Genomic DNA, 28000 nt, shown 5'->3' with positions numbered 1-28000 from the left:
TGTCATTAGTTTGAAATTTCCAATAATTCTGTCAAGGAAACTTGCATATTTTTTTTATTCACTGCTGGAGCATGGCTGCTCCTATTTGTACCAAATCACACTGACAATTTAATATTTCTTCTTCTGAATAACAAGCAAGCACACACACTTGGTTGATTCAGGATATTTGACTAGGTTAAGAAAACCCTGAGAATAAACAGAGGTGTTCTATGCACTAAATTTTGGGCAGCTATAGATAGGCTTCTATCCATCCACCTTCCTACCTAGCAATCTTTTGTCTGCCTGTCTGTCTTCTTAGAGCTAAGGAAGGATATAAGCTCACTGACTTTTATCTACACTCTATATGTGTTGCTGTCACAGTTATGGGCAAGTCGTTTGCTGAAATCGATGGCACAGGACGTCTGTAGGGTCCAGTCCACTGCTGTGATGATTAGCAGTCACTGTCACGTCACGGGATCTAGAATCTCCGAAGAGACAAGCTTTGGGCGTTGTCTAGATTTGATTAGTTGACGTGGGAAGACTTAGCATGGTTTCAGGTCCTGAACATTTTAAGAAGGGGAAGTAAGTTGAGGACCAGTGTTCACCACTCTGCTTCCTGACTGGACACAGTGGAACTGGCGACCTCAAGCTCCTGCCACAGTGGCTTTCCTGATTGACAGACGGGACCCTGAATTGTGAGTTGAACTAAACCTGTGCTCCTCTACATTTGCTTTTTGTTGGGTATTTTGTTACAGCAATGAGACAAGAGGCTGATATAACATAAGTCCCTCCAGGATAATGAAGTTAGAACACTAAGCTCTAACAGGCTCCTTACACACATACAGACAGACACACAGACACACATACACACAAACATACAGACACACAGACACACATACATACAGACACACAGACACACATATAGACACACACAGACAGACAGAAACACACACACACATACACACACAGACAGAAACACACACACACATACACACACAGACATGATACACATAGAGATACACACATACACACACACATAAACAGACATACATACACAGAAACACAGACAGAAACACAAACAGACAAACAGACAGACACATACAGACATAAATACATACACACACAGGCATACACACACAGACACACATACATACACAAAGTCATACACACATAGACACATACACACAGACAGGCACACATACACAGACACATACATACAAATGCACACAGACACACACAGAGAGACACATACACACACAGACACACAGACACATACATACAAATTCACACAGACACACACACAGAGACACATACACACACAGACACATACAGATACACAGACACATACACACAGACACATACATACAAACACACACATACACACACAGACACATACATACAAACACACACATACACACACAGACACATACAGATACACAGACACACACACAAACACATACAGACATACACAGACACAGACACACACACACACACAGGCACACACACACACCATGCACTAACTTACGTGGTGTAAATGGCTTCCATTATTATTTCATGAGTGATAACTTCCATTACAAAGATTAAGAATCAGAGATTCTGAAATTTTAAGAGACTCCTCAAAAGATTCACCAGCATTACCATGTTGAAAGTTTGATCCAAATGTGACTCTATGGACTAGTCTACATAAGCAGCGGACAAACAACAAAACATTTGGGTTTTAGATAGTTTTTTGAAACTGGCCCATTTTTACTAATAAGCATCCTTAGGATGGAGGGACAAGCAGATGCCGGAATTTCTTGCATTTGGACATATTTCCTCAGGTGCATTTTGTCTGCTTCCAAAGCCTCTACATACATATTTAAAATACTTTCAACTCATCTGGCAACACAAGTATCTTTCCAAGAAGCAGCAGATATACACAGCATCTTGAGAATTCATGGGCAGGAGCGGCCGGCCACAGAAGTCAGACTATCCAAGGACTTAAGCAAATATTTGACTACCTCATTAGTTCTAAAGTGGATATTTTGGACTCATACTTGAAATACTGTTTGAGCGAAACTCTAGTTTGGGGACAGTAAAGAGGAAGATATTTACATTGGAATGAAAAAAAATCTCAATTTAATGTCAGTTCTTTGAAGTTAAGATACAGTTTGGAATGATGCTGTAATGTTGCTACAATGTAATTTAAAACTCGGAAGTAAACCCAGCGGTCGGTCAGTCGGTCTCCATCTTGAAAAGGAGAGAATGATTGTTTCCTACAGCTGAAAACTAGAGGAGGCTGGTCTCTACCTGTCCCTATACCATTCCCCATGGAGAAGGACTTTGTTAAGGAATGACTGGGCGAATCAAATCTGGCTTGTGTGGTCTATGGTTGATACCAGTGTCAAAGGACGAAAAATACCTTCAGTGTCTTCTGCCCTAGGCTCACTACTTGGGCCTCCGCTAACCACACTGACAATGAATATAGCAGAAGAGGTTTATTGAGTAAGCATACATAGGCTGTCACAGAAATGAAGACTCAAAGCAGCCAGGCTGTGGCTTTTAGGCTCTGCTCACAGCATGGACAAATTTAAAGATGTCATTGAGGAGAGATTAGAAAGCAAGCTCATAGGAAGGTTAACCGGTGGGAAAGTAAATATATAGGAGACATAAATGGAAGATAAATGTATCAGTTTAGGCTTCTACACAGTATATGCTTCTGACTGGGTAGATTTTACACAACAGAAATTATTTCTCATAGTTCTGGAGTCCAGCAAGGCCAAAGGCAGACATTGGTAGACTGCTTTTTGGTGTATAGATGATGTCTTCCCAGACAGAGGAGGCAGTGAGCAAGTTTCACAGGGTCCAAGGATAGCAACTCCACTCATGACCTGTTAACTTTCTAAGAACCCAGACTTATAAGAGCATCGTTTAGGAGTTAGAATTTATATGAGTACACTATAGCTGTCTTCAGACACACCAGAACAAGGTATTGGTTCCCTGTTACAGATGGTTGTGAGCCACCAATGTGATTGCCGGGAATTGAACTCAGGACCTCTGGAAGAGCAGTCAGTGTTCTCAACCTTTGAGCCATCTCTCCAGCTCAGAGGTAGAATTTCAATAGATGCATTTTTTGAGGTGGGAACAAATGTTCAGGCCATGAAACAGCTTTATTGTAAAGATTTCAACGCAGATTTCAGGCTATGCATTCTCCACTCATAGGTGTTGTCTCTGGCTGATAGCATCCTCCTCCTGGTGTGGGATAAGTTGGTGCCTTTATACATGGACATTTATGATCCCTGTATAAAAACACAGTGCTTTTTGGCAGACAGGGAAATCCAAGAGATTTTTTTTCTGGACCTTCTGTTTCTCAGTGGCCTTTATTTCAAAGACAATTTGTACTATAGTAGGGTATGTTGAGGAAGCCTATTCTGAACCCCGTTTCCTTCGAGTGAAACGCAGCATCATTTCACTCCTGACTTGTGGTCAGGACTAGCTTCATTGATGGCTGACGGGTGCAGTATGGGGGTCATACACTTGCAGGGCTTTGGCTTTTATTCTAATGCCATGCTTTTCTGTTGTCTTGGAAACTTTAAGCATGTCTGAAGGAGGAACACTGCTTTCATTTGCACCGGGCCCCAAGCTGACCTACCCACGCTGCTGCTGAACATGTTTGGCCGCCTCTAAGCAGGAATTCCAAACACATTACCTACAATCCCTCCCATCTTCTCACACTGAGCACAAGTTTCACCCTCTTCCATCTCCAGCTTTGTCAGGCCTGAGCCACACCGTTTGCTAGCATGTTTCCAAAATATTACTTGTATTCTAACCTCATGTCACTTTCCTGGGGAAGAAGGCCACTGTTTTGGGCCGTGGAAGCTACTTCCTGCTTCCGCTCCAGACGTTGCGTCATTAGCTCTTCCTCTCCTAGCTCTTCAGTTTTCTTTTCCCGTTCCTTCGGCTAAGCATATACACACGTTTTATGAAGAATCCTCTTACTGGCACTAGGCACACGGGTTAACTTTTAATGTTTACTTGTCTCACAGAAGCACATTCTCAATGTGCCAAAAAGGAGTGGGGGTGGGGAGATCCTATTGGTAGTGGTTGTGAGTGTGGATATTGGACGCCAGATTAATTTCTCTATTCCAGTTCTGTTAATTTGAGCAAGTTACTTAACCTCTCTTCTTTTTTAACATGAAAACAAGGATAATACAATAATGGACCCTATTATCAAATGACTGCTAGGAGAATGCATATACATGTGTTTAAAGTGCTCTCTCTCTCTCTCTCTCTCTCTCTCTCTCTCTCTCTCTCTCTCTCTCTCTCTCTCTGTGCGTGTGTGTGCGCGTGTGTGATAAGCTCTTGTGAAAAAAAAACAAAAAACAAAAACAAAACTCCGCTATTTAAGGTCAAAGTCTACCATGACTGGATAGCCTCTGGGCTCAGCACAATGTGGGAGATTCCATTAGTGGGGCTTTTCCTTCTTTGACCTTTTCTGGAGAATTATAAGCCCACACATATGCCTCTACCCAAGGAGTGTCACATAGTCTCAAGTAGATTACAGGAACAATTTCCTATCTCCTGGTAAGAACCTGTTCAGCCATCACCTGAGATTCCTGAAATGCTTCATCCCGCTAATGAGGCATTTTAGTATCCTATCCCCTTAGCCAATGACCTTTGTCCATCCTAGATGTTTCTATCCTCAGCCCTCCAAAACTTTATAAGCCTTGAATATAAGTCTCAAATCACCCAATGTAATGTTGATCTGCCTACTGATATCTGGTCCCGTTGTGGTCCCTCGCTGTATGTACTCACAGAACTTTGGATTCCCCTGTTTGTCATCTCTGCTCTCACTGACCTCAGGGACCATGTCCAATGACCCCTGAGAGCAGGGAGAACCACAGGCTCTTTTTCTGTTTAGTTTTGATTTCTTCAGCTTTCCTGTCTTTCCTTGAATGGTAGGATGATTTGTAGGTGAAGACAGAATGCTAATCTTTTGGGCAAAGACATGATTAGATATGGGAATAAGTAGAAAAGATGAGCACTGGATTCCCTTCAGCATCAGACTTGGTCCTCAGTTGGAGTCCATAGTTGTTAAACATGGAGGAGATGAAGGGCACCTTCTACCATTTGCACTTTCCTCTGACAACATGTCAAATATTCATCAAAACCAAAGTATCTAGCTATAGACACTATCAAATAAGTACTCAGGCTGCAGATCTATAGGCTCTATCAGGGGGTTGGAAATGCTTTACACGTGTATCATTGAAGGATATTCTTTTGATGTCCCAGCCTCCTATACACCATTCTCCTGAAGAGATAATGATTGAACAAACATAATGGAGAACATCTCCTTCTGAATTCTTATTCTGTCACCGAATAAATCCTAAATTCACTGGTTTCCTTCCTAGAGTTTTATTTTCTTAAATAGAACTTGTTTTTCAGAGACCTATCGGGTTTCTTTAGTTTTTATTATTGACATCCTTGTTTTTGCAGTGTGTGTAGTACACTGTAGAGGTAAATACACCCAGTAAGGCATTCCACTTGATGTCTTAATGCAAATAAAACCATGTGTATTAGATGCCATACAGAAGGAGGCTGTTGCCCTACCCAGCATGCGTCCTGAAGCTGTTGAGTAATACGTAGCTAGGAAGGCTGAGGGAAGCTTAAACCCACCACACAACCTTCCCACTCCGCAAGCACACTGATAGGTAAAGGCTCAGGCTTATGATGGCTCCTGCATCTCACTGTTAAGGGCCAGTTTTGCTCTTTCCAGGACATTGGTGTAGAAGCTCACAGCCCCCTGGAAGCTACTCAGCTTCACTCGTGCCCATGTCACAAGAATGCTGAATGATGTTCAGCTGCCAAGCTAGGCCCTTCTGTCTTATCACACTGCTGGTATTTCTCATCGTATATATACGGGCATTACATATATCCAGCTCCAGGTAACAGTGGCCAAACTCATACAGCAGCCAGGTCTTTTTCAGAGTGTTTTTGACCAGAGTAATCTTCTATTTGAAGGTGTCAGTGGTTTGCTGGAATCTGCCAACTCTAGTACACGTACTGGCAATGTTGTTAAGGGATTTTGATTTCTATTGCTGCAATGAAACACCATGACCAAGCAAGTAGAGGAGGAAAGGGTTTATTCAGCTCACACTTCCACATTGCTGTTCATCACCAAAGGAAGTGAGGAATGGAACTCAAAACAGGACAGGAACCTGGAGGCAGGAATGGATGTAGAGGCTATGAAGGGGTGCTGCTTACTGGATTGCTTTCCTTGGCTTGTTCATCCTGCTTTCTTATAGAACCCAGAACTGTCATCCCAAGGATGGCATCACTCACAATGGGCTGGGCCCTTTCCTCTTGGTCACTAATGGAGAAAATGCTTTACAGCTGGATCTCATGGAGGCATTTCCTCAAGGGAGGATTCCTTATCTGTGATAACTCCAGCCTCTGTCAAGTTGACACACAAAAACCAGCCATTATACCTCAGGAGAGTCCTATTCAATAGCAATCTCTAGGCTCCTTCCTATGGCTCTGCTTTCGATCAGATGTACGGCATAAATTTTCTCCTGTGGAACACATTTCCAATCAAATTAGAATGTAGTTGGTTATCCCCTAACAGTTGCACCACTATTGTAGCATGAGGTACATTTTGTCCAGCACATCAGTCTTAGAGCACGCAGACTCCATGTTTAGTAAGGCCATTGATATTTTTTTCTCCTTAGAAGATTGCATAACACTTTTGGTACTATAAAAGCTAGCTCATGGAGAGGAGCTCTCTTGAACTGTTTGAACTTTATTTCTTGCAAGCAATACCTTTGATGTCTTCAATAATAAGATCTTTTTATCTATCCATTGTGGGCAACCTAAAGCAATAGCAATAGCGTCTGATGTTTTAGGGGCCTCTGGGAACTTTTCAATTAAATCATGGGAAGGCACCCCATGCCCAGCGCTGAGATTTTCATTTAATAGCTGTTGTATGAAAAAAGTTTCCTGGAGAGACTCAAAAGAGAGACAGGGATACCACAACAGACCAAAGTACAGATACCATCAAAGTCCAACTTGGTTTACCAATGAGCTTATTGGGCTTACTTACAGGAGTGTGGGTGAGGGCTTACTTATAGGAGTAGAAATGACTCAGAGACAGCTGCCTTACCAAAGCCAACCCCAGCATGGGTGAGAGCTCACAAAGCTGAGGACCTAGAGCACACTGTACAGCCTGCAGGCAGCTCAACAAGTTGGAGAGTATCTTTCCCTGGTACCTCAGTCGGTCTAAACCTCTTTCATGTAGCTGGGCTGGTTTCTTCTTCCAGGCAGCTGGTCTTGTCTGAATCTTCTTTAGGATTCCTTTACAGCTCAGCTTGTCTGAGTCTTTTCAGCAGCTCGGCTTTTTTTCTGAGATGGACTTTCAGCTTTATAATATTAATCTGGCAAGGAAGCTGGTCAGTTTCAGGGACTTCCTGAAGCTATTTTGAGCTATTTTCAGTTTACCTTGATGCTTAAGGAACTTCCTTTGTAGGATAGAATGTTTCAACCTTGGAGGAAATTGTTACACCACAATAACTCATGCCGTATTGGAGCAGCACTGTCTATCCATGCTAGGTAAAGCCATTCAAATTCTTTAACATTATATTTTAAAATTAACTTAGAAAACAGCTCATTTCAATAAAGCTTTTTAAAAATTGTTATTTCCAAAGAATGTCTCAGATTGAGTTGAACTTAAGTTGAGATTGCCTTGGGTCGAAGAACCAGTATATTAATCCCACCCACCCCTGAGCTTGGGAGATCTTTCTATCTTCTAGTACTTTCCTCAGTGTATTTTGGCAATATTTTGAAGTTTTCATTATAAAGGTCTTTTACAACTTTGGTTAGAGTTATTTTTAAGGTGTTTTACCTTTTGAGCCTATGGTGAATAGGATTTTCCACTAATTTCCTTCTCAGTGTGGCTACTGATTTTTGTATGTTAATTTAATGTCCTAACACTTTGTTGAAAGTTATTTATCAGTTCCAATACTTTTTTTTTGATAGTCTTTGGAATATCTTATTTTTAGAACTATGTAAGCATCAGCTATTCTAGTTTCACTTGTGTTGCTGTGATAAAATACTCTGATAATACCCCTACACTTAGATATCAGAGAGCATCCTTGAGGAGAGAAAGATTGTAAGCACCAGAGGACTAGGATGTCTGATACAAGAAAGTATTTTCTATATATGGCAGGGAACTGTACTCATGAAATCCTAACAATATTGTGGCCTAAATAATACCTGCACAGTGAGAGCATCCATTGATAGATATCCCAATGTAGAGAGAAAAATCTCACAAAGCCCTACATCTACTTGAAGTGCTTCAAGAAATTAATGGCTGCTAAGAATTGTTTTTTTTTTCTGGGGACAAGTCATATATATATTCAATCTCAAGTGGTTAATCTGAACACATACATATAAACAATACCAAATGGACTTGGTAGACTATATTTACATATACATATATGAATACATATGTGTGTGCATTTAACAATAATAAATTGGAATAAATGGGAATTGGAGGGCACAGAAGGATTTGAAGTGGGAAGAAGATATGGTGGAAATGATATAGAAACAATACTCATGCATGGATTCTTTAATAAATATTATAAAAATCACATACATACACAAAAATATGAACAAAACCCAACATAGGAGAAGAAAGGACTCATTTGTCTTATAATTCCAGTTTACTATTCTTTATTATGAAGAACTCAAGGCAGGAACTTAAGGCATCACATCCATAGTCAAGAATGCAGAGAGAATAAACACATTGATTCTTGCTTGCTTGGTTATTAGCTTTCTCTACTCTTATGCTAAAGGTTCAGCTTAAGGAATGGTGGCACCCCCAGTGACCTGTAGGATGTTCTTATATTAAAAAGACCAAGATAGTCATCCAAGGGCCAGCTGACTGAACAAATTTCACATCAAGGGTTTTTTTTTACCCCCTGGATAATTTCAGGTTGTTGAGAGTGTAAACTATCTAACACATTTATAAAGAAAAATATGGTAACTTCTCTTTCCTATTTGTATTCTTTCCATTGCTTTTTTGTCTTATTCCATCAGTATGTTTATTAGAGTAGAGATAGTAGACATCTTTGTTCCCAATTTTAGTAGAAATACTTTGAGTTGTTCTATAATGTTGATTACCGATTTATCATATATATATAACCTTTATTATGTTAAAAATGGTCCCTCTATTTTGAGTTTCTTCAGGACTTTTAGCATTGAAGAGATGCTGGATCTTTTTAAAAACCCTTTTCTTATTTATATGCATGAAACCATGTGAGTTATGACCTTGAGTCTATTTTTTATAATTCATAACATTTATTGATTTATGTATGTTGGACCATCTTTGCACCTATGAAATAAAGCCAGTTCAGACATGGTGGATGATCTCTTCAATCGTTTTTAAGTGTTTTCTGGAGAAAACTTTGGCTATGGTCATCAGGGAGAGTAGACTGTAATTTTATTTTATATTTTTGCTGTTGTTGTTGCATCTTTGTCTAGTTTTGGCTTTGTATGGGTGACACCATACAAAGAGTTTGCTAATATTCTTTTCTCTCTATTTTATGTAATTGTTTGAAAGAGAGTAGTGTTAGTTATTTTTTGAATGTGTAGTAAAACTCACCAGTGAATTTATGTATACCTGGGCTCATTGTTAGGAGGGAGATTTTTGATTACTGCTCAAATCTTACTACTTGTTATAGGTTTGGTTCAATTGTTTATGTCCTTTTGTTTTAAATATGGAAGATCACACATGGCTGGAAATTCATCAATTTCTTCTAGATTTTCCAACTTAATGGCATATTTTCTTTAAGGTATGATATAATGCTTTAAAAAAATACTGGTATCATCATAATGGTTAACTTTTGTCTCCAGTTTTATTAACGTGAGTCTTCTCTTCTGGTTAGTTTGGCTATGACTTTGTCTATCTTGTTTATATTTTGAAAAAAAAAACAGTTATCTATTTCACTGAAACTTTGTTTTGTTATAATTAATTTCTTCTCTAATCTTAATGATTTCTTTTCATGACTTGGGGTTTGGCTTGTTTTTCTTTTTCTAGAAGCCCAGGTGTATTACTAGGTTATTTGTTTGCGGTATGGCTGCTTTTTTAATGTAGACGCATAGAGCTATATAACATTCTCCATTAGAGATATTTTCATTGTAACCCATAGGTCTTGGTATGTTGTGTTTTCTTTTACATTTGATTCTTAGAATGCTTTTTGCTATCTTTGGATTTCTGTAAGGATCCATTTATTATTCAATAGAGTGTTGCTTCATTTCTATGAGGTTTTATATGCTATAGAATTTTTTTGTTGTTGATTTGTAGCCAATTTTGACTGTGATCTGATAGAAAAGGGAATCACCTGGGCAGTGGTGGAACACACCTTTAATCCTAGCACTCAGTAGGCAGCGGAAGATAGATCTCTAAGTTTGAGAACGGACTGGTCGGCTGAACGAGTTCCAAGACAGCCAGGGCTACACAGAGGAACCTTGTTTCAAAAAACAAAACAGAAAATATTTTCTTTGCATTAAAGTGAAATTTATACCTTCTTCTATGTCCATTACTCAGATATAAGAGTTTTTTATTTTTATTATTTTTATTATTTTATTTTATTTTATTTTTTTTTTTTGTGGGTACAGGGATCTGAAGTCACGTTCTCATGCTTGTTCAACAAGAACTCTCATTAGTAGAGGCATCTTTCCTGCCATGATGAACCGTTTAGGTTGAAGAAATAGATACATTTTATTTGTGAAAGTTGGAATGGTATATAAAACTCAGGATGAAAAACAAGATCTCAGAATATAGATGTGACTGAAAAATTGAGACCATTAAATTCTGTGCTGTTGTCTCTTAGGTACATTATGACTGATTTGTTTATATACACATATATATATATATGTATATATATACACACATATATATGTATATATATACACAAATATATATATACAAATATATATACACACACATATATATATACATATATGTATGTATATATATATTCTTTTGACAACTGATTTTATCTTTTATCTACTCTGGAAAGCCTGTAGGTCTTACTCAGTATATAGAGCATGTGCCTAGCATGCCTGAGGCCTGGGTTTAACGATTAACACTGGAAAAAATAATTCTAACACCTTTCATGATTTATATCAAGTTCAGACACCTAGAGTAAAGATCAACTGTTTTTTACTATCCTATCAAAATTACTTGGGGCAAGAATTGCCAACAGCTAGTGGAATAATGTGAACAACCAAATAATCCTGAATTTGTTTTTTTTTAATTAGATATTTTCTTTATTTACATTTCAAATTTTATCCCCTTTCCTGGTTTCCCCTTCAAAGACCCCCTATTCCCTCCCTCTTCCCACTTCTCCCCAACCCACCCAACTCTTGCTTCCTGGCCCTGGCATTCCCCTATACTGGTGCATAAAACCTTCATAGGACCAAGGGCCTCTCCTCCAACTGATGACCGACTAGGCCATCCTCTGCTACATATACAGCTAGCGCCATGAGTTCCACCATATGTTTTCTTTGATTGGTGGTTTAGTCCCAGGGAGCTTTGGGGGTACTGGGTAGTTCATATTGCTGTTCCTCCTACGGAGCTCCAAACTCCTTCAGCTCCTTGGGTACTTTCTCTCACTCCTTCATTGGGGAACCTGTGCTCCATACAATGGTTGGCTGTGAGCATCCACTTCTGTATTTGTCAGGCACTGGCAGAGCCTCTCAGGAGACAGCTATATCAGGCTCCTGTCAGCAAGCTTTTGTTGGCATTCACAATAGTGTCTGGGTTTGGTGGTTGTATATGGGATGGATCCCCAGATGGGGCAGTCTCTGCATGGCCTTTCCTTCAGTCTCTGCTCTAAACATTGTCTCTGCATCTCCTGCCATGAGTATTTTGATCCCCCTTCTAAGAAAGACCAAAGTATCCACACTTTGGTCTTTCTTCTTCTTGAGCTTCATGTGGTTTGTGAATTGTATTTTGGGTATTCCAAGCTTCTGGGCTAATATCCACTTATCAGTGAGTGCCTATCATGTGTGTTCCTTTGTGATTGGGTTACCTCACTCAGGATGATGCCCTCCTAGTCCATCCATTTGCCTAGGAATTTCATAAATTCGTTCTTTTTAATAGCTGAGTAGTACTCCATTGTGTAAATGTGCCACATTTTCTGTATTCATTCCTCTGTTGAGGGTCATCTGGGTTCTTTCCAGCTTCTGGCTATTAAAAATAAGGCTGCTATGAACGTAGTGGAGCATGTGTCCTTCTTACCAGTTGGAACATCTTCTGGGTATATGCCCAGGAGTGATATAGCTCGGTCCTCTTGTAGTACTATGTCCAATTTTCTGAGGAACCGCCAGACTGATTTCCAGAGTGGTTGTACCAGCTTGCAATCCCACCAACAATGGAGGAGTGTTCCTCTTTCTCCACATCCTCGCCAGCACCTGCTGTCACCTGAGTTTTAGATCTTAGCCATTCTGAATGTTGTGAGGTAGAATCTCAGGGTTGTTTTGATTTGCATTTTTCTGATTAATCCTGAATTTGTAATTCAAGATTTGTGTGTGTGTGTGCATATACATATAAAATGAAAAACAAGGCCTCAGAATATAGGTGTAATGAAAAAAAGCAAGACCACTAAGTGAGAGGGATAAATATAATCAAAATGCCATATGTATATATATGAATATATACATACACATACACACATTTTATTTTATTTTATTTTATTTTATTTTTTTATAGAGTATTTATTTCATTTACATTTCCAATGCTATCCCAAAGGTCCCCCACACGCTCCCCCACCCACTTCCCCACCCACCCACTCCCACTTCTTGGCCCTGGTGTTCCCCTGTACTGAGGCATATAAAGTTTGCACGGCCAATGGGCCTCTCTTTCCACTGATGGCCGACTAGGCCATCTTCTGATTCATATGCAGCTAGAGACACGAGCTCCGGGGGGGGTACTGGTTAGTTCATATTATTGTTCCACCTATAGGATTGCAGATCCCTTTAGCTCCTTGGGTACTTTCTCTAGCTCCTCCGTTGGGGGCCCTGTGATCCATCCAATAGCTGACTGTGAGCATCCACTTCTGTGTTTGCTAGGCCCCGGCATTGTCTCACAAGAGACAGCTATATCTGAGTCCTTTCAGCAAAATCTTGCTAGTGTATGCAATGGTGTCAGTGTTTGGAAGCTGATTATGGGATGGATCCCCGGATATGGCAGTCTCTAGATCGTCCATCCTTTCGTCTCAGCTCCAAACTTTGTCTCCTAACTCCTTCCAGTGAGCTCTAACTTTCTACTTCTTTGGCAATGGTTCCTCAGAGTAACTTTCTGCAGGCAGAAAAGGGGAGAAAGAGTAACTTACAACCCCACAAATACATTAACCTCATGACCAATACTAACATCAATAAGCCACATCAATAGTAAACAACTTTAATACAAGGGGTTGTAAACCAGTAACTTTTGTGGATTTCCCCTTAAAATCCAGAGCTAGAGTTTAATCATGCTAAAAACAAGAGAAATTCTAATGAAGAGATGTTTAATAAACATGAGACAAAGATTCATTAAAAAATTCAACATAATGGGTCAAAACTGGTTATTTAACTGCCGGAAATAGAAGAATGCAATATCTTATTAGTCTGAGATAGCAGGCATGGGCTTAGGATGCAAATATTTTTGTAATTAATAAATATTAATAAATTATAAAATTAAAGTATCCTAAATTTAAATACTTATTTAAAGACGTCAGCAAAGATACTAATAACTTGTTTTACTTACATCTCGACCCCTGAGTTAATGTATTTCTGTAAGTGATTTCTTTGTTTCCTATTTAAAGGCCTCTATCATCCTTTTAAGATTGGATTTAAAGTCACTTTCTTGTGATTCATTTATATTAGGAATCCAGGGGTTTCAGTAGTAGGATAGTTGTACTCTGATGGCATCATATGGCCTTGGCTTTTGTTTGTGTTCTTACACTGGCCTTTAGCCATCTGGTTGTCCCTAGATGTTCCTGGTGTAGCAGGTATTGGGGAGGCAGGCCTCACCTAAGTGTTCCTCGTGTACCAGGCCTCTGGTGGGCAGGGAAATGGGTGTAGGGAAGGGATCTGACTTGTGTGTTCCTGGTTCTGCAGGTCAGAGGAAGGCCAAACAATGTCCAGGGGGAGAGCATGCTGCTGAGGGCAGCTAGGCTTGCCCCAGAGGACTCAGAGGGCAGGAGAATGGGTGGAAGTAAGGTCATCTCCTAATTTCATATCTCCCAATATGGCCATCAAATTATGAATCAGTCAACAGATCAATTCATTGAATAAGTCAGAGCGTTCATGATTCTCTCCCTCCCCAAGATTTCATTCTCTGAAATTTGCATTTTTGACCAAGACCTTAAAGACACATGAGTTTTGTGGGGATCATTGCATACCAAAACCATAACATAGCCGGGCATGGTGGCACACACCTTTAATCCCAGCACTTGGGAGGCAGAAGTAGGTGGATTTCTGAGTTCCAGGACAGCCAGGGCTATACAGAAATTAGTCTGTTTAAGATACTGATGATCTTTGAAATCGATTGCAGTCACAAATCCTGTCTCCTTCTGTCATCCCCAGCCCAGGTTTCACCTTGAATTTCTCAACTTCAAGTATCCCACAAAGGGTAGCAGAGTACAGAATTTCTTTTCAGCTTGCTAGGAGATACTCAGAATAAAACATGTGCACATTCTATTGTCGTCAAACAGTGTAAGAAGAGAGGATCAATCAACTTGTCCTAAAAATAAGATAAATCGGAGGCAGCCATCTCAAAGCTAAACGCCAACTCTCAATTCCCAGCCTTTTTCTCTAGTAAGTAGGTATTTTGGGCAAAATCTTATTTTCCTCCTCTGGCTTCATAAATCAAAAGGTGAACGGATGCAGGCCAAGGATCTGTATGTGTTACATGTATAATCTTTCTTCTCATTTCTGAAGATGATATAAATCATCATGGTTTTCACTCAGCATTCCTCTGTACCTAGCCTCTTCCCTGCCTTCCCGGACAAACATTTGGCTTCCTCATTATTTAATTTGACTCCACAATCCAAAAACATGTTTCTAGATATCCAGTTCTTTTTGAAATTGTAAATAAGCACAATAATGCTACCTATTTTCAAAGTGAAGTGAGTATTGTCATAGAGAACATATAGTCCCATGGGTGCCTCACTGTTGAGCTAGTAATGTTTTGTGACTATGTAGATATGTGATGCTATATGTTGGAAAACAGAATTCAAATGGCCTCCATCATTCAGAAAAACAATCAAAACAAAAACAACAATAAGAATATGAAATAAGCAAGGGCAATCTCAGCTTTCAGTCCCCTAAGCCATTACATGTTTTGTGATAAACCGTCTTTTTGTTGACAGTTGGAACTTCCAAACACAACAAATTAAAAAATCATTTGGTTGGAGCTGGGGATCTTGATTCATATCCATTATCCCTGGACTCTTCATGTATCTAGGTCCAGCATAACTACATATCAATGGTTGTAGAGAGATGACTCAGTTGCAAGAATGCTTGCATGCAACAATTTAAGACACAGGGTCCAGACACCAGCTTCCATGTAGCAAGTAGGGCATTCTATGTACACCCATAACTCCAACTCGGAGGGAAGCAGATGTATACATAGGAGAATCTCTAGGGATTGCTGGCTTCTAGCCTTACTTGGAAACTTCAAGCTCTAGGTTCAGGGAAAGAGCCTGCCTTAAAAGGAGTGGGTAGAGAGTAATAGAGCAGAGCACCAGGTACCTTCTAGTGTCCTCAGTCCACATAAGCATGTGTAACCTTCCCACATGTGCATACATTCATATATGAACACATCAATAACAAATCCTTGAGAACATACTGACATATAGTCTTTTGGTACAGTTAATTATTCTTCTTTGATAATTTGACTCATGTGTACAATGACTTGATTGTTGTCATCTCTCATCCCCTTTCTACTCCACACAGCCCCTTACTCTTACCAGTAAAGCCCTCTCCCACTTTCATGTCTTGTTGTTATTGTTGTGGTTGTCGTGGGTAGTGGTGTGTGTGTTTACATCCCATTGAGTTTAACTAGGGCTACTTCCATGAGCATGGGTAGAAGGTTTATTGAATGAATGAATGAATGAATGAATGAATGAATGAATGAATATGTCCCCATGCATGCCAGACTACTGAAAGGCCCAAGCTGCTAAGGCCCTGTGCAGGTGAGCACACCTGCTGTGATGTCATCAGTGCTTTGGCCTTGTCATGGTCAGAAGACAGCATTTTACTGGGCTCCTCCTCATCTTTTAGCTCTTAAGCTCCTTTTGCCACTTCTTCCACAGCAATTTCTGTATTTTAAAATGTGTTATAATCCAAACGTTAAAGGCAATTGCATATTCATAAATACAATTCCGCAAACCAGATTTATTTCCTGAATATGAGATTTTAATCCCTTGCATTAATCACTTATTTTCTTTTTTATTTCATCCTTAAGTATATTTTAAAAGTTTCAAAATAGCAAACACTCTTTGATGGTAAGCATTAAGAAAATGCTAATTTCAAGTACAGTGAGGAAAATTTTCAATAATATTTCCATGATGTTTGTAGAACATGATTTTAATATTTTCAACTGTTAATATTCAACAATATTTTCAACCATGAGACAAAACTCCCATGTTTCCTAGGCTAGCATTGAGTTTTCTGTGTCGTAAAAGATGATATTGAACTTCTGAACCTTTTGCCTCTACCTCCTTAGTGCTAGGATTAGAGGTATGTGCCACAATATATGATTTATATGGTGCTGGGAAGAAACCAGGGCTTCCTGCATGTTAGACAATCATAGTACTAACTTAGCCTTACATTAGATGATTTTAAAACCAATCTTCAAGTAATGAGTTTGATTATTCTGCATGGTAGATAATAATAAAAACAGGAAAACAGATCTGGGAACTGTTAACATCTGTGGCATATTCTTGTTTCTTTAAGGGTATGTGTAGTGCATTAGTGTGAAGCAGAGGTATTATTAAGGTATGACAATTGTTTTTAGTTATTGAGAATGTAAAAGTATTATTAAGACTCTAATCCAGATATGAAAAAGGCTTTTTTGGTACTTGTAAACTGAGCTCTTATGAACTGTAAATGCATCAGTGTGCTAGGTGATTGGGGCTCAACAGTCTAATCCCCAGTGGGATAGTAACTTGGGACTAGATTTATGAAATCAACAGTTGCCAAGTGTATCACTAAAAGGATGGTAAAAGCCTATGGAAGGATCCAGTTATTAGTCACATGACCTGATCTAGTGTGGAGATAAAAGCTTATTTGGATCTTATGGAAGCTTGCCTATACTTGTCTCCATTATACATGAAGGAACTCTAACACTGCTACTCCAGGGAGTTTGGCATTAAAACCGAGGCACAGCAGCTCTCGAGTTTGCTGTCTTCAGATATTCAAGAATGCCTTCTAACACAGGAGGCAGACGATGGAAGTCTATTCTCCCTCCAACATTCTCTATTCTGTTATTCTATTATTATTCTATTGTCCCTCCAACCTCCCTTTTTAAATCTCTTTTAGTTAGAGCTTAGTGCAGAGTGATGGAAAGTAGTGTGTAACATGTTGCATTTATCATGTTCCAGTAATATATATATATATATATATATATATATATATATATATATAGTACATACCATCATATTATAGCAGCCTTTTTCTTTCCTTTCATTATATACACATGCAAACACACAGTTGCCTTTTTGAGCTTGGCTGTAATAATCAGCTTACTTTACATATACATAGCAAACCATCATATTGTATGCATTAACTACATGCAAAAACCAGCAGACATTATACAGCTGAATTTCCTAATGTTTTACTCACCACAGTGTTACATTTTAATCTATTCTATTGTTTTCTCTCTGAGTACTCAGCTAGGCAGTGTTTACTAGCCCTATCTATAGATGAGGTTATGTGACAAAATTCTGGCCAGAAATTGATTTAACTGAATATAAATGTGCATATGAAGCCAAAGATGTAAGTCAATATTAGCTAGAATTATGATGTAGAAAAAAATCAATGAAGTATCTTTGTGTTAATAATAAAAGCTTTTCAGTCAGAACAAAGGCTCAGACTTCCAACTCCTCTCTGATATTCAAGCCAGCTAATCTTCAGTGAATCTCGGGATCAGACAAAAGCTTGTTTGTAGAGCGTTATTGGTATTCCAAGGTCTGTGGAAAATGACGAGGCATTCTGTGTGCATGCTGAATCTTAAAGTGAATGCTGTAATGTGTACCTATAACTAACCTATTATTTATTGTTTCCCCAAGGTTTCTGGACAAAGCATCATTGTTTGCATTTAAAACAACTTGGCAGTAATAATCATCCCATGCAAACAGCAGCCTAACGAATACTTTCTAACTAATTAAGAGTGATTCTGTGCAAGGTCCCCGAGTTGCAAACAAGCGCGTCGCCTTTGGCTTTCGTTTAGCTTCTCATCTCATGAACTCTGCATACAGTGTGGAGAAAAATTAGAAAAAGGAAAAGTGAATAGGGATGGTAAAGGAAGAAGTTTGACAAGGGTGGTGGCTGTAGCTGGTGATACAGATGGGAAATATTTAGGAGATAAAATCCATAGAGCAGTGATAAACAAGTAGTGGAGGTGAGAGTTGATAATGAAAGGATTGCGAGTTCTTTGGATGGGTGAGTGCTGGCATACTTTGTTTTAATGTGAACCGCATGCACGGGACTGTGTATATTTTGAGGCTACTTGACTCTGAAATAGCTTTCAGTAGTTTTTTATCTGTTATGTGCACAGATTTTAACTCAGAGGAGTGTTCTCAACGAGGCCATTATTATTATTATTATTATTTATTTATTTATTTATTTATTTATTTATTTATTTATTTGAGACAGGGTTTCTCTGTGTAGTCCTGGCTGTCCTGGAACTCACTCTGTAGACCAGGCTGGCCTCGAACTTAGAAATTCACCTGCCTCTGCCTCCCAAGTGCTGGGATTAAAGGCATGTGCCACCTCACCCGGTGAGGCCACTATTAAAATGTGCTCATTTGACTCATCTCTGTGTCCTGTGCAGGAGACTGATGTATCTTGAAGAATGGCACTGACCATACCCACTGCCCACTAAATCAAGTGTTGATTTCAATCGACTCTGACATGTGAAACACTTTTTTCTTTTGAATAAGGCAACCTATGCCTTCATACCTAATATGCAGTTATTAACCTTTCTTTAGATCGATTAGTAAAGCTGTCATAAGCTGGCTGCTGTCTTGACAGGAGAGCAGGATGCCTTCCTTGTCTTTTCCAGGGTTATTTTGCCTTTCCATCTTCTGTAATAATCTAGCCTTTGTCCCTTAGACTAGGTAACCTGAGGTCAACCTCATATTGCGTAAAGACAGTGCACCCTCAAATTATAGACTGTTTCAGGAGAATTCTCAAAAGTTGACAATTTATTCATTCCACAGAGCTTGCTTCTATCAAACAATTGCATTAGTTGAAGCATACAAACGGGGCAACCGCATCAGAAGTAGTTTTGTCGATTAACTTAATATAACAAAATACTTGTGAGATTGGGTACTTTGTGGACTAAGAGAAGTATATTTACCTCACAGTTCTAGAGATTGAAGCACCTGGCCGAAGCTTCCGCTTGCTCTGGTGAGATGCTTGTGGCAAATGCTGTGATTGTGGCTGCTAGTTGGGGAGAGACTCATTGTACAGCAAGTGCAGCAGGAACTGGTATTCCACAGGGATTGGGCTAAGGCTTTGCAAGTGTCGCCTCCTCAAGGGCTTCATGACTTTTCACTCTGCTCCACCACCTCTGAGCAGTTCTTCATACTACGCTGAGATCAACCAATAAACAAACAAACAAACAAACAAATAAATAAAAAAAAGATGTCTACAGCATGATCGGCTTACTTTGACATGGCACTGATGTCAGTTGGGGAGCTTTAAGTATTTCTATTGACTTCTGTTATTGTTTCCAGGGAAGGTAGATGACAGGATTTATAGATCAATGTTATTTCATGGGCTTCAGATAATGTCTTGATGAAGTTAAGATTCTGGAAGATGTGTGACTGGAAAAATAAGTGACATAGATATTGGAAGACAGCCGGGCGTGGTGGCGCACGCCTTTAATCCCAGCACTCGGGAGGCAGAGGCAGGCGGATTTCTGAGTTCGAGGCCAGCCTGGTCTACAAAGTGAGTGCCAGGACAGCCAGGGCTACACAGAGAAACCCTGTCTCGAAAAACCAAAAAAAAAAAAAAAAAAAAAAAAAAAAAAAGATATTGGAAGAAAAAGCCCATCAATAGTTCTCCCTCAGAGAGTGTCCCATGTAAATAATCATCAAAGAACAAATGACACAAGGAAAAAAAATCACAATACTAGGTGGCAAGGATGGCCTAGTCTCTAGAATAAGTTAACCTTCTAACCTTGCCACTCCTGTGTTTTGCTGGAGGTCTCATAAACAAAACAACCATGGTGATGTAAGCAGAGAGTATATACAGGCCTGGCTACGTAGATTCAGTTCCATTAATCTCACTTAGTTTTAAACCCTGGTTATTATCCATCCAATCTGTTCACACCAGAGATGAACGTCAAGCTCCTCACATGACAGCCTCTCTTTGGAGCACTTATCAGTTAGTTACCTCGTGACAAGGTCTGTTCATATCGCGGAAGGGCTAGACTTTGTTCTTATAGGAGCAGAGTTTTACAATGAACACACATATTTGTTACCTGAAATACTTAACTACCATCATGAAGTTGATCAACATGCTAATACTGTCGTCTATACAGCACTGCCTTTGGCCAAGGACTCATTTTACAGCAAGGGAAGCAGAGAAGTGGGCTCATTTTCCCAATTCACCAGTCAAGCCACATTTTCTCACACAGCAGCATCTGGATTCACATGAGAAGTGGCTTTTGGAGACTCTGATGGGATGCTGGCTGACAGCTCACCACCTGTGTGTGTGTGTCTACCATTCTCCTAGGATACATTGTATGTTCTAGGTTTGTTGGTGATATACAGTGTTACTTCTCTATATCCAATCCTCAGTTTGGGGATAAAAGGATTGGAATCGGAGTAAGTCCATTCACTATATTAGACAGAGAAATCCAAAGTTTGTACATATTGGTTTTCTTCAAAAATTTGAACCATTTTGGATGAGATTTTATCTTCATGGGAAACATGATTTTATTTAACAATAGAGCAGTGGCTCTTCTACCTGGAAGTTGAGCCTTGCAGTCTGGATTACTAAGATTGGAAAGTCAATAGGCAAAGGACTTTCTCTATTAACTTTCATCTTTTGATTTGGGATTATTGACCCATAAAGAAAAAATCAGATAGTTTATTTCAAATACCAATAGAGAAGAGCATTTCTTTTTTTTTTAACATTTCATTTTATTAGGTATTTTCTTATTTTACATTTCCAATGCTATCCCAAAAGTCCCCCATACCCTCCTCCCCCACTCCCCTACCCACCCACTCCTGCTTCTTGGCCCTGGCATTCCCCTGTACTTGGGCATATACAGTTTGCAAGACCAAGGGGCCTCTCTTCCCAATGATGGCTGACTAGGCCATCTTCTGATACATATGCAGCTAGAGACATGAGCTCTGGGGGTACTGTTTAGTTCATATTGTTGTTCCACCTATAGGGATGCAGACCCCTTTAGCTCCTTGGGTACTTTCTCTGGCTCTTCCATTGGGGGTCCTGTGATCCATCCAATAGCTGACTGTGAGCATCCACTTCTGTGTTTGCCAGGCCCCGGCATAGCCTCACAAGAGACAGCTATATCAGGGTTCTTTCAGCAAAATCTTGCTGGTGTATGCAATGGTGTCTGCGTTTGGAGGCTGATTATGGGATGGATCCCCGGGTGCGGCAGTCTCTAGATGGTCCATCCTTTCAACTCAGCTCCAAACTTTGTCTCTGTAACTCCTTCCATGGGTGTTTTGTTCCCAATTCTAAGAAGGGGCAGTGTCCACACATTGGTCTTCATTTTTCTTGAGTTTCATGTGTTTTGCAACTTGTATCTTGGGTATTCTAAGTTTCTGGGCTAATATCCATTTATCAGTGAGTACATACCATGTAAGTTCTTTTGTGATTGGGTTACCTCACTCAGGATGATACCCTCCAGGTCCATCCCATTTGCCTAGGAATTTCATAAATTCATTCTTTTTAATAGCTGTGTAGTATTCCATTGTGTAAATGTACCACATTTTCTGTATCCATTCCTCTGTTGAGGGACATCTGGGTTCTTTCCGCTTCTGGCTATTATAAATAAGGCTGATATGAACATAGTAGAGCATGTGTCCTTATTACCAGTTGGAACATCTTCTGGATATATGCCCAGGAGAGGTATTGTGGGATCCTCCGGTAGTACTATGTCCAATTTTCTGAGGAACCACCAGACTGATTTCCAGAGTGGTTGTACCAGCTTGCAATCCCACCAACGATGGAGGAGTGTTCCTCTTTCTCCACGAGAAGAGTATTTCTTGAAGGCAGGATATCCACCGAGGTATGACTAACTACGTTTATAATCTCTGATGAGAGACAATGGAGAGTTACCAAAACAGCCAGGTTGTGGGTTAATACAGATCGTTCAGGAATAAGGTTTCTAGGCAAGAAATGATGAAAGTTGAGGTCTAAATATCACACTTGGTAGTTATGCTGTGGCTTATGGGAAGAGAACTGAATACCACAAAATAGAATTTCTTCCAAAAAGTTACAGGTTTTAGAAACATTATTGATCTCTCTGTCTTTAGTAGCAATTTCTCTGTTCTCCACTAGGAGAAAAAGAGAACAAAAAGATGAATGTAACAATTGGTCAATGGAAAAAGTTGCAATCCATAAATAGTATACTCTAGTAGTGAATAGAATCTCAGAACTTTACTCCTCCTTTTAAGTTTTTTAAATTTTCAGTATGTTTTAAATCGAAATAGAATGATATCACTTTCTCCTCTTTCCTCTATCCATCCTTCCCAATACCTGCCCTCAAACCTCTCTCATTACCCATACTCTCAGGTCGATAGCCTTTCTCTTTGATTATTATTTTCTCATATATGTATGTATATGTACATGTATATATAATGCAATATGCTGAGTTCATTTTGCTTTGTGTATATATGGTTTTAAGGCTGACCATGCATCAATGAACAACCAATAAGGGGCATATCCCCAGGAGAGGTTACTTTTCCTTCTTCCAGCAGTAATTAATTGCTAGCTTTTTATCTATGGGTGGAATCCCTCCTTCCATTTTAACATATCCAATGTTGTTGCCATAATTTCCATCCTGTTTTTTTTTTCAGTCATTTCTAGGAGAAACTTGTTCACAGCTAATTCTTTGTTGTTGTTATTTTGGCTCTTACAGATCTTTCTATGCCTTTTTCTGTCACGTTCCCTAAGCCATAGATGCAGGAACTGTTGTGATATAGTTGTATATATTGGGGCTTGGCTGTTGACCTTTGCATTGTGTCCAGTTGTGGTTTTCTGTGATGGTTTCCACTTGCTGTAAAGAGAAGCATCTTTGGTGAGGGTTGGTGGGTATACTTATCTATGAGGCTAAGGATGAGATAAGAATATAGTAAAGAATTATATTAATCTAGTGAAGTGGCAGTAGTAGATTCTTTTCTAAGGCCCATGCCATGACCTCTCTAGCTCCAGAAAGTCAGTTCAGTCTCCAGCTTAAGGCATGATCATCTCCCTCTTGTTGAGTGGGCTTTATGTCCATTAGATATCTGTTGGTTGCTACTGACAAGTGGGTTCCAATCATTGCACCTTGATACACATCTTGCCATGCTAGTAATTATCTTGGCTCATAGGTGTTGCAGCTGGTAGGACTGTTTAATTGCTTAGCTTTCTTGGCAGCTTGCATAGTATTTTCTGGAACCATGGAAGCTAGACCACAGAAAAGAGACTTTAAGCTCATTTACAGCTTGAATCATCAGAGTCCCATGTCCTAAGTGTGCAGTTTAGAGTACCTTGTTGGAGTAGGTGTGGCCTAAGTGTGCAGTTTAGAGTACCTTGTTGGAGGAAGTGTGTCACTGTGGGGATTGGCTTTGAGGTTCTATGCTTAAGTCCACCCAGGGAGGAAGAGAAAGTCTTTTTGCAGCTGCCTTCAGATCAAGATGTAGAACTCTCTCAACTCCTCTAGCACCATGTCTGCCTGGATGCTGCCATGCTTCCTGGCATGACAATGGACTAAACCTCTAAAATTGTAAGCAAGTCCCAATTAAATCTTGCCCTTTAGAAGAGTTGCCTTGGTCATGGTGTCTCTTCATAACCTGTCTATGATTATTGTGGGAAATGTCAGCCAAAGTGACTTAACTTCCTTAAAGATACACACACACACACACACACACACACATATACATATATATGACTATATACATAATTTAATGCATCGTGTATAAGTTTAGGTAAATGTGATTCCATGAAGATTTATTAAACAGCCTTAATGTTAATTGCCTCTCATTCCTTTTTTTCCATATTGACTCTGCTCCCACCTACCCACCATTTCTTCATTAAGCTTAAACTTCTTGTAAGACACCATGGCAAATAAACACCAATTTTGATGAAGTGATCTTGCTTTTTTTTTTTTAAATTTAAAGGAGCCAACCATATGATGTTGGGATATCCAAAGTAAGCAACATAGGTTTTAAGAGAAATTCAATCCCATAGTGGTCTGAATTTTCAAATTCAAATAGTTGTTAATGTGCATTTCTGTGATGGCTTTCCCACTTCTGAATTACTCTTTTAAATCACACACACACACACACACACACACACACACACACACACACACACACACACAGAGACATACAGGAAGGTAGATGAGTGGAGGCTCTATCTTACTTTTAGATTTCTAATTAAAAAAGTTCTTAGACATCATCAGCAGCATGCCTTCAAGAGTTCCAGCTGAGACACCCTGCTCTGCCTTGGGAGGAATGTGTTTGCAACACTCCCCTCTAGTGTTGCTTAGAGGTGTTTATAGTAACAGAATCTGGACTTGCTTCTCTGTGGCTGAGTTCCTGGACTGGAATGCAGGTCATCATGGCTGTTCTGAAATATTATAATACACTCTTGTGCTCTCTAGTGTGTACTAAGTTTTTCCTCTTCTAATTCTTCATCACATTTTTTTTTTTACATATATTATGTTTTGTCTATTGGGGAAGGGCTATGCATGCACGGGGAGTCAGAGAATAATTCGCTGGTTTCAAATCTCTCCTTCCATGTAGGTGTGGAGAATAGAACTCAAGTGTCAGGCTTGGTGGCAAGCTATTTAACTCCTTTGGTTGGTTTCATTCCAGCAACAGAGGAAGTAAAGGAGGACAGGAGGCAGCTGTTTCTGTGTGATGACCAATGAGAAATTTTCTTGGAGTAAAACCTGTCTGGCACGTAGGTCTTATGATGTGTCCCTTTCCATTGACTTAATGAGCTTTTAAAATTTATTGAACACAAAACCCACCCTTAATCATCATAAACTCCCATACCTGGTTTGGCCACAATCCTTGCAGGCCAAGTTGGAAACATTTCCACTGCTCTACAAAGATTCTTGGTTCTTTTTTCAAGCAAAGCCTCACTTGCCCTTCTAGCCAAGGCAGCCCTGCTTTGTTTTGGCATGTTTGTGGATTTGCCTTCTCTGGACTTGTCTTATGAATGAGACTGACTAGATCCAGTCTTTCAAGACTGGCCTCCTGCACTTAACGTGGTTTGAAGGTTTAGTGTTGGCATGTGTATCAGTAGCATGTTCCACTTGTTGCTCAATAATACTCCATGTTGTTTCTACGCATTCATTCTATATGTTTAACACTGGTGAATATAAACGTTGCTTCCATTTTCTTATCCCACTGTGATGGATATTGCCATAAGCACTCACACATAGACGTTGTTTGGGATGTGTTTTCACTTATCTGCACATACATTTCTGGTAGTGCATTGTATTGAATTGCATGGTAAGCTCATACTCAGCTTTTTAAAAATAGCGGTTCCACTATTTTATATTCCTGATATCAATTTATGAAGGTTCCAATCTGATACATATCTTGCTATTTTTTATTATTGTTTGCCTTTTTTTTTTGTAGCCATTTCATTTGTATTTGCATAATGGCCAATTTGTATTTGCATAAAGGCCATTGAGTGTCTTTTCATGTGCCTATGTGTCCATTCATGTGTCGTTTTAGGTTTAGTATTTTCATTGTCTTTTGCTCATTTTTTACATTGTGATATCTTTTTTACTGAGTTTTATGTATCCCTTATATAAGGGCTGTATTCCTGTAGTAGTTATGTTTGTGATCTACGTGTGTGCTGTGTCCATAGATGTCAGAAAAGGGCATTCATTGGTTCCCCTAGAACTGGCATTATAGATGGGTGATAGCCTCCATGGGGGCACTGGGAATTGAACCCAGATCCTCTGGAAGAACATTCAACAATCTTAATCACTGAGCCACCTCTTTAAGCCCCTGTAAATTTTTTCAGAGTTCTTATTGGCTAGATTGTGGGAAAAGATCTGTACTTCTGTATAAAACTTAGGGTAGTTTTGTTTCTATAAAACTATCTTGAGATTTTTATGGTGATTAAGTTGAATATGAAGCTCAATGTAAGGACCATTGGAATCTTGATGCTGTAGTCTGATCCACAAAAATGCCCTTTGACTTAGTTAGGTTTTGCTTAATTTTTCTCAGCAATGCTTTCGAGTATTTTAGTGTTCAATATTGGGAGTAAAATGATTCCTAGTTATTCCATTCCTTTTTCTGTTAATATAAATGGAATTTCCCAAATTTCAATATTGGATTACTTTTATTGCCATTACATGGATATAAGACATTTTTTTGTATATATATTGAACATGTATTTTGTAACCTTTAAAATTTTATTAGTTTTAGCATCCCTAAGGATTTCTCTCCTACAGGATCATGTAATCAGCAAGCAAAGTCTGATTTATTTCTTTTTTTCTCTCCATCATGAAAGATGTAAGAACATTCCTTTTTAATTTTTAGACCTTATTGGATTGGTTAGAATTGTAAACATAATATTAACAGGAACAAGTAGAAAAATCAATAGCAGAATTCCTTCCACTGTCCTGTACCAAATTGTCTCCCCTCTCTTCTATGAGATTTAGTGTATCCTGTTTTACGTTGATCTCTGCAGAAAACTCAAGTTTATTTTTCTTTAAATAGTGTCTCAAGTGGCCCAGGCTGTGCTTGAGCTGCTGGTCCTCTAGCCTCTGTCTCCCTATTCGTTGTCTGCTGTATGAGTTTGGCTCTTCATATGCATTGTGGAGGTGGTTACTATAAATAATGTATCTAACACAGCTAGTCATTATTTTTATAATAAAAGCATCCAATACCCACTTTATCAATTTCACATGCATGATATATTATTAACTCTAAACGTCATATTTTACAACATGTTTTCAGACCTCATTTATCTCACTGCAGACTTTTCTTTAAAACTCTTTTATGCGAACTCTTCCATTTCCTTTACAATACAACCCTTGTAACTGCCTTTCTAGTCTGCTTCTCTAAGTTCACCTTCTTTATTTTACTTACAGTATCTCCTACATTTAACCGTGTTGGTGCAATAAGCCTTGTTGTTGCCACCTCAGTTTCCTGTTTTTCTTTTGAGTTTACAATTTTCCATCACACGAATACTCATGCCCTCATACAAGCTTCTGATTATCTCTTTGATAGATATCTTGGTTATTTCTAGAACTTGCTATTGCAAGCGATGCTGCTGTGAACATATAACTGCAAATATCTCTTAGTAATTTTGCAGCTGTGCATAAAGTAGAACCACAGGCTTTGATCATTCATTTAGCTAATAATGTGGTATGTATTGATGTTCTTTTTTTCCTTCTCTGAAACCCTTACATTCCAGAAACCAATCGCACCTTCAGTGGTGCCAATCCTTTAAGTGTAGTGTTGAATTTGGTTTGTTAATACGTTTTTGAGGGGTTTTACATTGATGCTCATAAAGACTTGGTCTGGAGTTTTTTTTCCCCTTCTTCTTGTATTGTTTTTCTCTG

The 28000-nt window shown here is 39.2% G+C and overlaps 1 pseudogene; it reads right to left on the bottom strand.

Moving 5' to 3' along the window:
• The window catches only part of LOC147000672 (tRNA-splicing ligase complex subunit RTRAF-like), a 98594-nt pseudogene that overhangs the window by 6952 nt on the left and 63642 nt on the right, over positions 1 to 28000 (bottom strand).

The sequence above is a fragment of the Mus caroli genome, unplaced genomic scaffold (genome assembly GCF_978045245.1).
Source record: "Mus caroli unplaced genomic scaffold, Mus_caroli_1 scaffold_17, whole genome shotgun sequence".
Lineage (NCBI taxonomy): Eukaryota > Metazoa > Chordata > Mammalia > Rodentia > Muridae > Mus > Mus caroli.
The sequence above is the reverse complement of the archived record's forward strand: the minus strand, read 5'-3'. Positions and strand labels throughout refer to the sequence as shown.